Genomic DNA, 11,935 nt, shown 5'->3' with positions numbered 1-11,935 from the left:
GTTTGATATTTTCTTTGTAAGGCAGAGCCAAAAGAAATTCAACTGAATTGCAAGAGGTGCAGTTCTAGTGGGTTTGTAAGTGATGTTACTCATACTGAAGCTAAATCCTCTAAGGCTAGTTGCCAAAATCTCCCAAAGCATTTTTGTAGCCAATTTGTGGACAGATAGCCTGGATAAAAAGCAACTTTGCAGAAAAGAGCCTGGAGGAAGCTTTGAAGAGTGAAAACCTGGAAGTGTGGGTCAGAGTGCAGGCTGAGGGAAGTGGTTACTTCCCCTTTCTTGTGAGGCCACTACCTGGAGTGTTGTGTTTAGCTTGGCTCCCCCAGTACAAGAGTTCTAGGCATGGATTTTTTTTTTTCCTGTTATTGCCACAAAATAGAGCCTGGTACAGGATCTTAGAGGATGGTGGTGGGGCTGGGGTATGTGATCCATGAAGAGCTGAGACTGTTCTGCCTCTAGAAGAGAAGGTAAAGATGGGTGGCTAAACTGAACTTCCATGCTTACAGTGGACCAAATGGAAAACAGACCTGTACTCTTCCTACAGGTGCCCAGTAAAAGGACAACAATCTGCAGTGAGAGGAATTCCAGTTGCATACATGAAATAAAATCTAAAGAATCACCATGCAAATGGTCCAGGATTTAGAGCAGATACCCAGAGAGATTGTGAAGTCTCCATCACTGGAAAATTTCTAAACTCAGACTCAGAGCCACCTGCTATATCTTTGAAGTTAGGTCTGCTTTGAGTAGCAGGCTTGACCTCCACCAAACCCTTTCCACTTAGATTATTACATGATTTGAGGGAAACAGACCTCTGTATGGAAAACTGGTTATTACGGGGATAGACAAATCATTTGGCTGCCTCTGTGCATGCAAACCACCCTGTTTGTAGGTAGAAATAGTTTTGCTGCAGTTTATCAGTGCCGGTGTTTACATTCATGCTAACTGTCCCATGGAGAAAGGCCATTTGCAATTACAGTCATTTAACATTAGCACTACTGTAAGGGTTTAAATCTTATGTCCTTGAAGAAATCTTTTAGGAAACATGAACTTGGAACATAATTGAATAGTGTGCTGTGTGAATAACTGCATCTGATCCTTACACTTGGATCTAAGTTTAAAAACAAAGCATAAGGTTTTTAGAAATTTTTCAGTTTCTTAAGAGCTTTAAGTTTTTTGTTTCAATTGCTCTGTGCAATAGGGAAATCACAATAGACACAAGGTAGTAAAATCAGGCCATTTGTCCTGTTCCCCTGTAAAAGTGTCACATGTGCTTTCATAGCAAGAAACTGCTTCAGTTCTTTTGTTGTTTTTTTTCTCTGGAATGGAAAATTTTTCACCTTGTGCTCACAACATGGTCTGTTTTGGCTGACAGGTGTCCTTCAGGCCATGCTGCAAGGGAAACTATTGAGAAAAGGCTGGCATGTAGCAGAGCAGTGTTTCCAGATGCATTTTTGGCTTAGGTGATTGTGGCGGACTTGCTTTTAAACTGGTGTTCCCATCATGTTTCAGACATGTAATTCTGGTTTGTGTTCGTTTATGTGATTAAAAGCTCAGCTCCACAAATGGAAAGCAGACCAGAGGAAAGAGGTAACTTGTGTAGGTGCATCTGCCACTGCTGGGGGCTGCTGTGATCCAGCAGCTCTTCTCCTGAGGTGCAGGCCTGTGAGGCTCAGCACACTGGAGCCACCCACATCAGCAAGCCCTCAGAACCTGCAGACAACAAGCCTCCTGTGCGGGGGGCAGGGGATTAAGGCTCAGTTCTTGTAAGCACAGAGGAGCAAGGACAAGGGGAAGCCTAATACTGAACTGGAGCTCTTGAAGCTGAACTCCCTTTCTATTTCCTGAGCCATGTCAGGAGACATGCCCCCAGGCAAGATCTTGGGTCACCTCATGGGCTTATTGACCTACAGACACATGGGCTGATGGGATGTTGGAGAAGACTGTTTGGACTGTGCATAAATCCTGTTCTGGGATATTTAGAGCCAGAACCAGAAGGGGAGAAAGGGAGGGGTCATGGTGGTTTGGAGGAACAAGCATGGGCAGAGAGAGAAGGGGGCAGTTGTGGGCAAACAGGCTGCTGCACAGCAGTGTGTCTGGCTGTGCCTACCCCTCATAGCACTGTCTGCTCTCCCTGAAAATTCTTTCCGGTCCTTTCTAAATATGAATAAAATACTTAAAACTGCCTTAAGTAGGGCCTGTGGATAAATTTGGGATGAATTTAGGCAAACTCTAAAAGCATACATTTCCTTGAAAGCAATGTGATACTTGGCTACGAAGAAACGTTAGACAAAGATTGGGTTTTGCAAAATTATTCTGGCAGCCTTTATAAGAAAAGCACCTTTATGGTGTTAAGTACCTGACATCCTGACTGATATTTTCTTCATCTCCTTTGAACTGCGAAGTAAGAGGTCTGTGCTCTGTTCATTAAAAGGAAATTGATAAAATTGAAAGATAAGTAGTTCAAAGCATTCCAAGCAAGCCAAGATGAAATTGCAAAATGTAGGTTCTGGGTTTCAGAGACTAAAGCAATCCTGAAGGTGAGAATTACGTACACTTAAACTTCATAATTTAACATGTATTCATGGGAGAAATATGAAATTTAAAGTAATTCTTAGGGAATAAATTGTAGATTTAAGTAATAGGCTCTGTCATTAAAAAGCAACACAAACATACACCAGCTATTGTTAACTGTAGCAGTGCAAAACTGGTGTTTGTCAGTTACACTCACTCAGTAGACTAATGTTAATTAAGCCCTAGTGAAATTTGAAATTAGACATCATAACAGAAATGATTGACTGTACAAGAAGGTTTGAATTTTGAGCAGGTTTTGGCAGTGCAGGTCTCTTTAAAGTGTGGTCACAGATTTGGGGAGGTACTGATGATCTCAGAGAAGAAGTGGACAAATTCTCATGGTCTTCTTCCATGAAAGAGAAATTAAAATTAATTAATACTGTCATGAGTTTCTGGTTTCAATGAATGTGTGCTAATTTGATGGCACTTGATTTGAAGGAGCTGGAAGTGCCAGTCAAACAAATGCATTGGGATAATAAGCGTAATCCAGCCTGGAAGAGAGATTAGGATACACTAGTGTGATGTTAATGCATAGGAGCTCTTCTGCACTGATTCCTTGCATGTGTGCTTTTGCACTAAATATCAAAATGTATTAAGAAAAACTGTGGAAAAATTAAAAGGAACCCAGAGAGGCACAAAAATATATGCAGAAACCAGTGCCAAGTACCACTTTGAAAGTAGCCGAGTCAATCAAGCTTGTACAAAGATGATTAAATCAAGCACATGCACATGCATTGAGACTAACCCAAAGAACAATGAAGCTGAGAAGGCAATGGGTGGTAGCAGAGAGCAAGTTATGTAAAACTGACACAGTAAGAGTGCTGGCAGACACACAAGAGCTGTGGTTTGGTGCAGGAAACTCCCTTTGCACTGACAAGGGATGATTGAGGCTGTGCTCCCTTCCCTGGGGCATGTGGATGTGTTCTTGATGGTGAAGCAGATACCAAGCTGAGCAGTTTAGAGCAGGGAGAAGCAGGTGCAAGGATTGAGTTTAAAAATCTGAAGAAATAACTGCATCATATTAGAGATTAACCATGAGGAGCACTCTGGTTTTGAACCAAGAGGTCATAATCCCATTTGTAAACAAAAATTCAGAAGGTGGACGTTAGTTTTGGCTGTGGTCTGGTGTTATTGGGAATGAGCTAGAAAATTGGAAAAAGCTGAGAAGATGCGTGGCTGTAGCAGCTCATATAGACTACATGATCTCACAGCTCTGCCCCACAGTTTTTTGTCACAGAAATGCCTCAAAATGCTACTGCTCTAGCAGTACAAGCCATGTAAAGAGCCTGTGAAACGCATTTTTCGGGGCAGTCACTCTCCTGTCTTGCATTCATGGTGGGAGCAGAGCCACCGAGGTTCTCTTCTTGTGGCACAGCCTGTTCCCCACCACGGCCCCACCCCACCTGGGGCTTCAGCTCGAGTGCGATTCACAGAAGTGCCCAAGGGAGGAGGCTGTTCATCTCTTTCTATGTCTTCCTTTGCTGAAGAGCAGCCCTTAAGGTCTGGTTCAGGCTTAGAGCCATGTGGAAGCTAAAAAGCATGTGAGTTAGAGAGCAGTGCAGCCCATTCAAGACTCAGTCTGGACCTGGCATTGACCATTCCCGCTCCTTCAGACTTTGAAGCAAAGGGTTGGGTCTGTGCAGTACAGCTACAGACCTGAAAGAAAAATGGGGTCACAAATGTAGGCCAATTGCCCATGCTTCACGGAACAGGAAATCTTGCAGAACAGCCTTTTTCTTTTACTCATCTCTCAATGTAGTTAGAATTTTTTTTAAATGTATGCATCCTGACTCGTGCTGTTGTATAATGAAAAGGTCTGTTCGTCATGGGAAGCAAACTGAACACTGTCCAGTTTTGTGGTCTTTGACAATAAATAGCATCCATTCATTTTCTTGTCACTACTGGTTTTTTATATAGATTACCTGTTTTTATATGTGTGTGTGTGTGTGTGTGTGGTAGAGTCAAATTCTGCTAATGAGTCATTTTATATTTACTTGATCCTCTTGTCCTTGACGGGTTAGGGAGGGGAATTGAAACAAACTTTTAACAGGAAAGAACATAAAATAGATAATTCAAATCAATCAAACCTAATTTCTTGGAATTTATTTTCTCCCTCCTTGGTTCCAACAGTATAGGAGAGAAATTGAGCTGTGACAAGCTAATCACATAGCTAAATAGATCACAGAGCTACATAGATTTGTTGCTTGAGAATGGCTGCCCTTTTCTCCCCTGGTTTTTGTTCTTAACCTGAGGGTTTAATCTAAAACCACAGCAGTCTCTTGTTAGCTACCAGCCTGGGGCACACAGTTACTTGGAATGATTGTTAGTGACCTGCGTGCTTTATTTTTAGTAAATATGATATTTAAGAGAATTTAAAGTTCCATCTCAAGATGTGGCAGTGCAGAAAAGTCTCAGGGATATAGAATTTCCCAACACTTTGGGGAAAACAGAATTTTTGCCACTTTGCCACAGGTATTGGCCACCAATGCAAGGTGCTGAGAGGACGGTCCCCACTGACCATTTGTCTGGAAAGAGGCAGTGTCTTCTCTGTGCACAAGGTTGCACTGGGAAGTGGAATTTAATATTATGTTAAACCTACTGAAGTGAATAAACGTAGGGATGCTGATGTGTCCTATGGACCTCTAGCTGCAGAAAAGTGCATATATAGATAAAACTGCACAAGCACAAATTTGATCTAGTCTCAGGCGCAGAAAGGATTAAGGACAGTTGAGGATCTTCTGCCGTATATTTGGGGTTGGAACGGGCAGTGGTGAGGCAGTGTGCGACCAGTACTAAAGTCCTGGTGGAGCATGGTGCGGCACTCTCCAGCTCTGTAATGCAGAACATTCCTCACATCCAGATTTGCCTTGTGGTCGTGAAGCCTGTCAAACTGGGAACTGTGCCACTCTAAGCACAGCACAGGTAACCACAAGATGGTTACTTAAAAAATCCTGTGACTGATTGGGGTGTGAGGAGATGGCAACACTGTTGCTTGGAAGGAAACAAAACCTACTCTGGTGTTGATCTGAGCTGTTAGAGCAAGTCAGAGGGGAGAAAGAGACAACAGGCTCTCAATATGAATAAAGAAAATTCAACACAGTTCTGCATGTTGGGAGGGAGCCCCACTAATATATTTGCTGGTCTTCCAGGGACCTGGAAGAAAACTCCTGGATTGCCTTCAAATCAAGAAGATTTGGTGTTCCCCTTAGCAACACTGTATAGCTCCTGAACAGCTCGACAATGGAGGCTGCAATTTTGGTGGTGCATTAAAGCTGCTGTGTAGTGAGAAGAGATTCTGGAACCAGGCAGACTGAGAGGCTGAACTTTCAGGAGGGGCTGTGAGGCAGAATTGGGCATGCCAGAAATGTGCTTAAGTATCTTTGTGCAGGGGCTGTGCTTCAGTCTGATGTTCAGAGAATTGGTGTGGTATAGGGACAGAAGATCTCCTTCTTGGGAAAGCAGGCTGGCAATGGGCCCATGAAAAAGCTGCTGTTGAGAGAGACTTCAAAGTCTCGCTGTGAATTGGATGCTACTGTACTCTAACACAGACTGAAAACCACCTTGGGCCTTGCAGAATTGCAGAAAGAGAGAAGATGAAAGGCTTTTAGAGTAGGATGTTGTCACTTCAGATATAAGCAGATAAAGTTGTAAGCAATCAGAAATCTCTGTATGTATAACTATTAAAATACACAAGTCTAATATTTTCCAATTATTCTGGTATTTTCTAATTATTAGAATAATAAGATTTTAACTTCATTAAAAATTCTCTTAAGCCCTCTGCAAAAAAAAGCACCCTTAGGTCATAGGTTATAGAAAATGGAACTCTAGCAGTTTCTTTCTTCTTTATTCAAACAGCAGCTTTTTAATTAACTTCTTTTCTTTTAAAAAGAAAACCTTGTGCTACCTTCAGTAAGGAGGCATCTACCCCAGCAGAAGCTCAAAATTAACTTTTAACTGTGAAACTTCTGTTGCTTTTAAAAATGTTTCAGTCTAATATTGTCTTGCCTTTAACAGTCTTTGTTGCACTCAGCAGTGATGGAAAAGGAAAATTAATGTAAAGTTATTTCTAAATCATAAAAAAGCTTCAGGGAGAGCTACAAAGCACTGACTCTTTCCACCCACCTCTTGTCTCACACTGGACCAGTGTCACATTCACCCTCCATTCCACTTAACCAGACAAAGTGGCTGCATTTGAGAGCTTCATTTTGTGCTCAAGGCCTTCTCTCCAGCTACTGGCATGGCCTCTCTCTCACCCTCTTGCACTCTTACCAGCCTCTTACATAAGAAATGTCTACCTGAGTACTGAAACTTTGCAACTGGTTCAGATAATCAAGAAATTACAAATTACTGTTGCAATACCATCTCTTAACAAGAATTTGGGGTTTGAGTCATTAATCCTGCTATTGGTTCCACTTCTGTCGGGCTGAGGTAACTTCAGAATTCTGAGGTGTCACTCATGGTTATCAGGCAGTAGCATCTGAACCCCAGAGGACACAAATCTAGTAATTACAGGGTAGCTTCTTTCATAGTTTCTCTTCAGTAGTACAATTCAGTGAGGCATCACAGTGCAAGCATTTTTGTTGCATTTGTTTGTATCAGATTCTTTAAGACACCCCAAAATTATCACTCAAGGATATCCAGAAACCTTCTGACTGAGCTCAACAAGTAGGAATCCATTGTTTTCTCTGACACAGCTGAGGCATAAGGTGCTCATCTCATAAAATCACTGGGAAAAGTGTAGCAAAATTCCCATATTAGTAAAAGCTCCTTGCCTGTTTTAGCCCCACTGAAGTATTAACGGGAAGGATCCTTTGATAAGGACACAAGTCAGCCTAAACCAGAGGTGGTGTGGATCAGGTTGGTCAGACAGGCCTGGAAGCATTTGAAGTAGAAGAAACATCTCTGGTCCTGCTGTCTACATTTGCTGTGGCATGACATCTTTCTCTTTTCCAGCCATGAAGGCTGAAACCCTGATGACAGAGAAGCAGATTTTTTGTCCATCTTCACAAAAGACAGTAAGTAAAATTTGCATCATGTAACACTTGTATAAGCCAAAAAGGAAAAAGGAAAATAACCCCCTGGATGCACCCTGGCTGACAGTAGGCTGCTGTGTTAATTTGGAGGAACACACCCACTGTGGAGCTGGGTGATGAACATATCTTCAGATATGTTTATCATATTATGATGAACATATCATATAGTGAATATAATACTCACTGCTTGGTTTGGCAGTGAATGCCAGTCTTGATGCCAGAGTATTATTTTTCAGTTGGTCTTCCTGAAGGATGGGCTGTTCTGTGTCATCTACAGCAGGGTGACCTAGGCATGACTGGCACACCTGACACATCATATCCTGCCAGGAAGACATAATTTTCTCTCTCACACAATCTGTGTGAGAATTAGGGGACCCTTTCCAGACTTTATATGTCACTGTGGGTTAGTGTGGACAAACTTCACCCACATGGGTGAGACCTTGCCTCTTGGTTGCATACGGGAGTGACAATTCTCACCAGGAACTCTTGTTCCACAAGCACAGGGAGCAAGTTAAGCAAGACCCAACCATATTTAGGATCAAGGTCTGAGGTCCTCTTGTTGGTTTTTGGCTGATCCCAGAAAGAGTTGGTTTGCTAAACAGGGGGGAAATTCCTCACTTTAAAATCCCCAAACAACAAACCAACAAAACACAGTATAAAACAGCAAAGAAAGATAATGATCACTTTTCTTTTTCTGTTGTTTTGCCAAACTAAGACAGAAACCAGGAGTGAAAGGCAGGTGCCAGAGGCCAGGAGAAAGTGTCTGTGGTAGCTGATATGTTGGCCCATCTGCCATTTTAAACCAGACTGAAAAACACCTTTGAGATTAGCCATGCATTTAGAAGTAGGCAGTGATCTAAACACCTCACTAGTGTGAGGCCTTCCCTGGCTCAAGAGGGGCTGAAGAGTCAGTGCTGCAGTGTTAAATGCAGTGCAGTGGTTAGCGGTGGGTGTGTTGACCCTGTGCATTCACACTAATGCTGAGAAATCAAGGAACAGATCACAATCCTCATGTAACCAACACTGCTTTGAGGAGCCGATTACCTTTCTGGATTCCGGTTTTGTATATTTGATACTAAGGTTGTCTGGTAAATGGTTCTTGTGGTGTGTGCTTTGAGAGTCAAGACGCTTAGTCCTGGCACTCTGGATTGAACAGGGAGCAGGTATGCTTGAGACAAATGGACAAAAGGTGCAGAGGAGCAGCACCTTTGCCCCTACAGCTGGTAGCAGGTAGAAGGAAATCACTACCTGAGCCAGGTCTCACTTCAACACTTCAGATCGCAATGGTTAGAGGTGTTTTGGAAGAAACTGAGTTTGGAAATAGCAAAAGGAATATTGTGCTTGTGAAGTAATGAAAGAACAAGAATGATGTCCCAAATATTGCCAGCTGAGTTGTGATCCTCACTCCAAACACAGACTGGTGAGGTCAGTTGAAAATGGACAGAAAGAATATTTTGGGGGCAAGAGAAAGAAAGATATCTGTCAGATGGTTATCTTTGTAGGATGAAGCAGATAGAGCCAAGAGTTTGTGTAGGACCACAGGGAACATCAATGGGGATCCAGCATCAACAGATTCTCGTGAGGGTGTCCCAGTTAGCATTTAGGTGGTGCTTTCTGGAACAGGCACTAAAGCCTCAGAGTAGTGAGAGCCCACTGGGGATGAGTGGTATACCAGTGTAAATTTAGATGCCTGCCAAGCCTTTCTAACAAACTGGAAGATGAAGTGAAGCAGGACGTGGTTAATACCAATTCACTTTTCAAAATCTCAGCAGTAGAGGCAACCAAAACATCCAGGGAATAAAGGACTGTGGGTTGCCAGCTTTCTCCAGTGTGTCCTCACAAATGCATATACCTTTCCCCCTCAGTAAAGAACATGTTTGTGCCACACAGCACAATCACATAATCCTAAAATCATGGAACAATTTGGTTTGGAAGAGGCCTTCAAAGGTCGTCTAGTCCAATCCCCCTGCAACAAGCAGGGACAATGCCATGAAGAGATGAGCAAGGTGCCTGGGCAGTCATCAAAAATAATCTAACTTGGAGAAAGATGAATAGATCCTTTGAGGGCTATACTGCTTCTGCCGCCTGAAATATCTGGCATAGCTCTAGCTCTGCACCAGGTAAAGAAGATACACTGAGAGACCTGTTAAAAAGTTTTGCTGCAGATGAAGAAATTTCCTTGACAAGGCTAAGAGCCATAAATAAGATTCTAGTTTTCCAGGTTATATTGGGTTTGTGTGGAAATGTTTTGGTGGAGGTGGTGGGGGATGCTACAGCTTCCCATGTGCAACAGACCCAATGCCAGACACTCCAAGACAGATGCATTGCTGGTCAAGGTCAAATCTATCAGTGATGGTGGCAGAGCCTCTGGGATAACATATTTAAGAAGTAGAGGGGTGGGGGGAATACTTCACAAGAGCAATGGCAGATAAAGAAGAGAAGAGTAAGAATATAGGAGAGGATATAACAGCTCTAGAGATGCCCAGGTGAAGCAATCAGTGAGTGATCTCTCCCTGCCCTTATCTCATGAGCCTTTTATTACATTTTCACTCCCATGTCCATTTGAGGAGGGGAGTGATAGAAATGCTTTGATGGGCACCTGGCATCCAGCCAGGGTCAAGCCACCAACCAGCATGGAGGTTCAAATCAGTGCCAGAATGCCTACAGAACTGACCTGTCCCTTTGTGCTCCTGGTGTCACAAGGACAGTTCTACCTGAGTAACTGGGCTAACTGTTCTTCACTCTCCAGGCTGTTGCCCAATAGTATAATTTCAGTAGATTTAGCTGTGCTGCTTGATTCTCTAACATACCTGTCCCACAGCATTAGCAAGTTCCTGTCTTTGTGGAAGCTAGATTATATTATATTGTTTTATATATTGTTTTATTGTATATTGTATTTTTAATATAATAATATAGAATAGATTGTATTTATAATACATAATTATATAATACAGTATATAATTATTATATAGTGTATATTATATAATATAGTATAGTAACATAGTAGAATATATAATATAGTGTATTTATAATATATTGTATTTATTTTATATATTGTTATTATATTTATGATTATATTTATTATATTGTTGGGAAACAAACCCATCATCCCTCAGGAATGGATATAAGCACATGCTTGCATTCTCTCTGTGTAACACAAAATTAATCACCTGCAGTTGCCAATTTGTTGTTCCTGGGAAGAAACATTCAGTAATATGCCTCCCATTACTTCTTTGGTTTCTTTTTTTTTACTTTTTCTTTTACCACCTCTAAAATCAAAGTGGAAAAATCAATGTTATCAAAGCCCTAACCACCAGTGATTTCATGCATACTAGAGATCAAATGATAAGAGCAGCTTCCCACTCTTAGAAGGGAAGTGAAAGGTTATCTATCTGCTGCAATATGAATTTAGACAGATGGGTTAGCTGCGCACAACAGAGGATCCTGTGTCAGCAAGTATTTTCCCTGTCATCTGTCTGGCACAATACAGCTCTGTGCATTTCCTTTCCCTCCTAATTCACACAGAAATAAATAGTTATGTTCAATGCTCTAAAGGAATCACAGTGCAACTCTTCTGCTGTGAAAGTTAAGTGCTTGAAACATTTAAAACTTGTTAAAAGCAAAATTATTTAAACGTGTTTGATTGTCTCACTGATTAGTATCTGACCACAGAGAGGATAGTGATTAGGACACAACTTCCTTCCTATACCAGCCTGCACAAATGGCATCTCAGCAGTGACTGTATGGGAGCGGAAATTCCTCCTGTCCAGATGACCTGGAAGGAGATTTTCCTCCTTGCAGAGCAATTTCTTGTGGCAGTTTCTCTCTGGGTAGACTCAGATCATTGGTGTGGTTAGTGGAATAGATGTAAAATGAGGGAGTCATTGTCTCATTGAAGTGGCCAGGCAGTACTTCCAGTTTGTCTTTGCAATCAGCAAAATCACAGCTCACGTGCTGAAAGGCACGTGCTGTAACTTGGTCCACGCAGGAGGAAAGAAATCATCTCTGATCTATATCCAGCCAAGAGAGGGACTGCATATTGTGCAGACACAGATTCAAATTTCATTCTTCCATTTCATCATCTGTGGCTTTAGGTGTGAGCTGGGATCACAGATGCCTTTAAACTTCCATACCACACATGCAGTTGCAGCATTAGGTATATAAACAACTTTTAATCTATTTTTAGCTCTTACTCAGTCCGTGAAGCCCACTGCTGGAGAGATGGGATCGGGGCATTCCATGGTGTGGGTCTCTTGTAAAAAAGAGACATATGAAGAAAGTACAAGTCTAAAATGAAATCAGGTCACTGAATTCAATACATTCACGTTAAA

The sequence above is a fragment of the Passer domesticus genome, chromosome 3 (assembly GCF_036417665.1).
Source record: "Passer domesticus isolate bPasDom1 chromosome 3, bPasDom1.hap1, whole genome shotgun sequence".
Taxonomy (NCBI): domain Eukaryota; kingdom Metazoa; phylum Chordata; class Aves; order Passeriformes; family Passeridae; genus Passer; species Passer domesticus.
Note: the sequence above shows the minus strand (reverse complement) of the source record.